Below are 3,499 nucleotides of genomic sequence, written 5' to 3'. Positions count from 1 at the left end.
GCCACCCTGCCACCATGCCACCATGCCCCAATCCCAATTCCCCATGGCTGCAGCAAGCAAGAAAAAGCAATCTACATTGTTCAATTATAGGCATATGCTGGTCTATGCTAGAAAGAATTGAAAATCAAGTTTGAGTGTTTATGTAATTATTTTATTATTACATCAATATCTCAATAGGTGATGCATACAGACATACATCTTCAACTTCTATATGAGATATGTATATTCATACACCTTTCTGTTTTATGTACAAACATCTGTGTACCAGTCCATATAGTTCACGTGTTTGATTGATGCTCACATTCCGGTCCATCATTTGTCCTGAAACCTTGAAAGTGACCCTGGCCTTTGGCACACAAACATTTCTTTCACTAGTTTGATACATCCCTTGTCTCAATCTTGAATAAAAATGTCAGCAGGTGTTGCAAGCCAAATACTTCCATAGCTTGTTAGCTGGAGACGACTGTCTTAGTGTTTAAGGAATGTAATGCTGACGTGGCTACTAATATTTAAGGACTTTATAGTTATTGACTGTAGGGTAGTTGTTTTATCACAAGCATTGATTGGGTTGGGCTAAGAGTGGAAGCTGAGTAGCCGCCAAAGGGAAACAGGGCTCAACCAGGGAACAGTCAGAAGATAGAAGAGTGTGTAGCATTTTAGAAAAACAAAACAAAACAGAAAACACCAGTTATAAGCAGAGCTAGAAAATGGCCATTGAAAATACTGAGAGGTAAAGAAACACGACACGGAGTGAGATCACAGATGGGCCAATCTGGAAAGACGCTTACCAGATATTTATAATCAGATTTTCCACAAAGAAAGAATTTTCACACACTATTAACTCAAAGGAAAGAGACTAGATGTAACCCGCTTGGATTTTCTTTAGTATGTAGAGTGTGTGCGAACATGCACACATGTGTGTGTGTATGTGTCTGTGTGAGAGAGAAAGGATACAAATATGTATGTTTATATATATGTACACACACATACATATATGGTGTTTTTTGTTAAAAATACAAAGCATAGGGGAAAAGAAATAACAACTAAAAACCAAAATATGTCTTAAACATTTTTTTTCTTAAACAGACAATCAGTAAAATAAAAAGATAGACATTTTAGGAGAGAATTAACCAACACTTTCCCAAGGCAGCTTCTGAACTGAAGTCTGGGCTTTCCCCAGGACCAGGACAACTAAGCCCCGCCCCCTCCAGCCACTGCTTCTGCCAAACTGAGCCCCAGATCTTCTTATTGGGAGGGCATGGTGGGCAGATGCCTTCTCTCTTAACGTCTTACTCCTGTTACAGTGGGGGAAATGCTCAGAAAATAAGTAAATAAGCAAACCAGAAATTGGTTTTTTTTTTCTTTTTTCTTTTTTTCCCCAAAAAGTTCTCAGGTCCTTAGATGCTAGGAGAGAAAGTTCACCTGTAACATTGTTAAACACTCTGCAACCAGTTTGCATTTGTAATTTACCCAAAACACACACAGAGGGACTTTAGCAGATGAGGAAAGACAAGGCCGAAAGAACCTGAGGCCTCTCTGTATGTGAGGGATTTGGAAGTAAATTAACAAAGCTTTACAAAGATATGAGCACTAAAGCCAAATGGAAGAGAAAGCCGAAATGAGAAAAAGTCTGTCCCTGCCTCGCAGCGCCTGAAGTAATTTCCGGGTGAGTGGGTTTGCATCCTGGCTCCACTAATGCGGCAGTTCTATGTATGAGTAATTCCGGAATTCCACTCAGCCATTCTAGCTCTGCTGATAAAGCCTTCCCGTGGACAAAACAGTCTGTTTACCCTTATCAAAAATGCATTTCTGTATGAGAGTAATTTGTGATAAACAAAAAAATTATTCTTCCTAAACCTGTTCTAACAAACCACGGTTCTGTTCATGGCCACTGGAGCAATCGCCTATTACATGGCTTCAATATAATTTTCCAAAAGCACAATAGCTCCCAGCCATTTGTTGTTGTTTTTTTAAAGACATGAGCATTATCCAGAAGGTACACTTTGCAGCGAGCCCAATAGTATAGGAACAGGAACGCTAATAATTCTCCTATTTCCCTGAAAAAAGTTCTTGTTTATCTTTCTGGGGTCTCATCGGTGCTGGAAGGGAGGAAGCTGCCGTACAGTCACATGATTTGGCTTTTAGGCCTGGTGTTTTGGGGCAGCAGCTATCACCAGTTCCTGCTGGGTGGCTTGGGGTATGCTTCTATAGACTGTGAGCCTGAAAAGTTTCAAGTTTCATTTGAGGGCACCGGAACTGTAACAATTTTTTGAACAGTGACCATGGGGGCCTATCCCAAGCAAACCTAGCTTTTTAACTTAAAGGCTGTCCTCAGCCAAATGAGGATTCTCTTCCAGCAAATAAAGGAAAAGGGAAGAAAAGAAAAATGAAAGAAAGTGTCTGCTGAACCTAGTTCTTTTTCTCCATCAAGGAGGGGCGTGTCCATGTTCCATGTCTGCAGGGTGACCGTCCCTCTTGCCTCCCAGTTACTGAGTGGGAACCCTGCACATGGTCCCATGGCACAGGAGACTACCAATCTGGGAATATAATATTTTTCTTTTCTATTTTAAGTGACTTTTAAAATTATAAACACATTCCCTTAAGCAAACAAAAAGAGCGGCACAATGCTGAGCTATCAGTATTTGCCAGATGTAAAATGGTCACAGTCATATTGACAACCATGAGTGTGCCTCACACTTACAGTGCTTGGGGCCATGGTCCTGTGATACAGACGGAGAAGGATGGAGCAAGCATGCAAGTGCGCTGTCACTAGGCGGTGCACCAGTACCTGAACTGCCCTCCTATTGGACAGAGACGTACCGTGTATGGAAATTCTTCCTGAAGGCTTCCAGCCATAGCAATGGAAAGACAGTCTCCCTTATATCTCTCTGACTGTGTGTTGGCTCAATGATGAAACATCTAGAAAGCAAGTGGGGCCCAATAATGACAGCTCACTCCTAGGACTGGAGAAAAATATACTGCAGACGTATATAGAATGAAACGGAACATGCATTCGTTCTGCTATGGGTACAGTTCTGCAGGTCACAGCTAAATGCTAAAATATTTTTTTGCTGATAGAATCTTGCAATTATTTACATATATTCTTACAAACAATAAGGCCTTGAGATAATCCAGTGCCAAAACCACATTATTTTAACCATTTGTTCATAATGTGTTGCTACAAACTCCAAAATATTCATTTAAATAAAAATGTAAATAGTTGCAATATGAGTTTAAAATTCCAACATGCCCAGTATGAGTGTACCCTCTGAGTCCTGTTTCCTAACTCCAGGTGGGATTCACACCCACGAGCTTCTCCAAGCCCCTGAGTTGGCCTTTTAATATCCTTTCCAATAAACCCCCTTTTGTCTCCATATGGGAAGAGGGATGTGACTAGTGCATCTCATCTTTCCAGCCTTGAAATGTGGAGGCTTCTATCTACTCTTTTTTAAGGTCTCTTCTTTTTCTCTTTTTTAAGAAATAATTATAATCATTGAGA

This window comes from Acomys russatus, chromosome 10 (genome assembly GCF_903995435.1).
Source record: "Acomys russatus chromosome 10, mAcoRus1.1, whole genome shotgun sequence".
Classification (NCBI taxonomy): Eukaryota; Metazoa; Chordata; class Mammalia; order Rodentia; family Muridae; genus Acomys; species Acomys russatus.
This window is presented reverse-complemented; position numbering follows the sequence as displayed.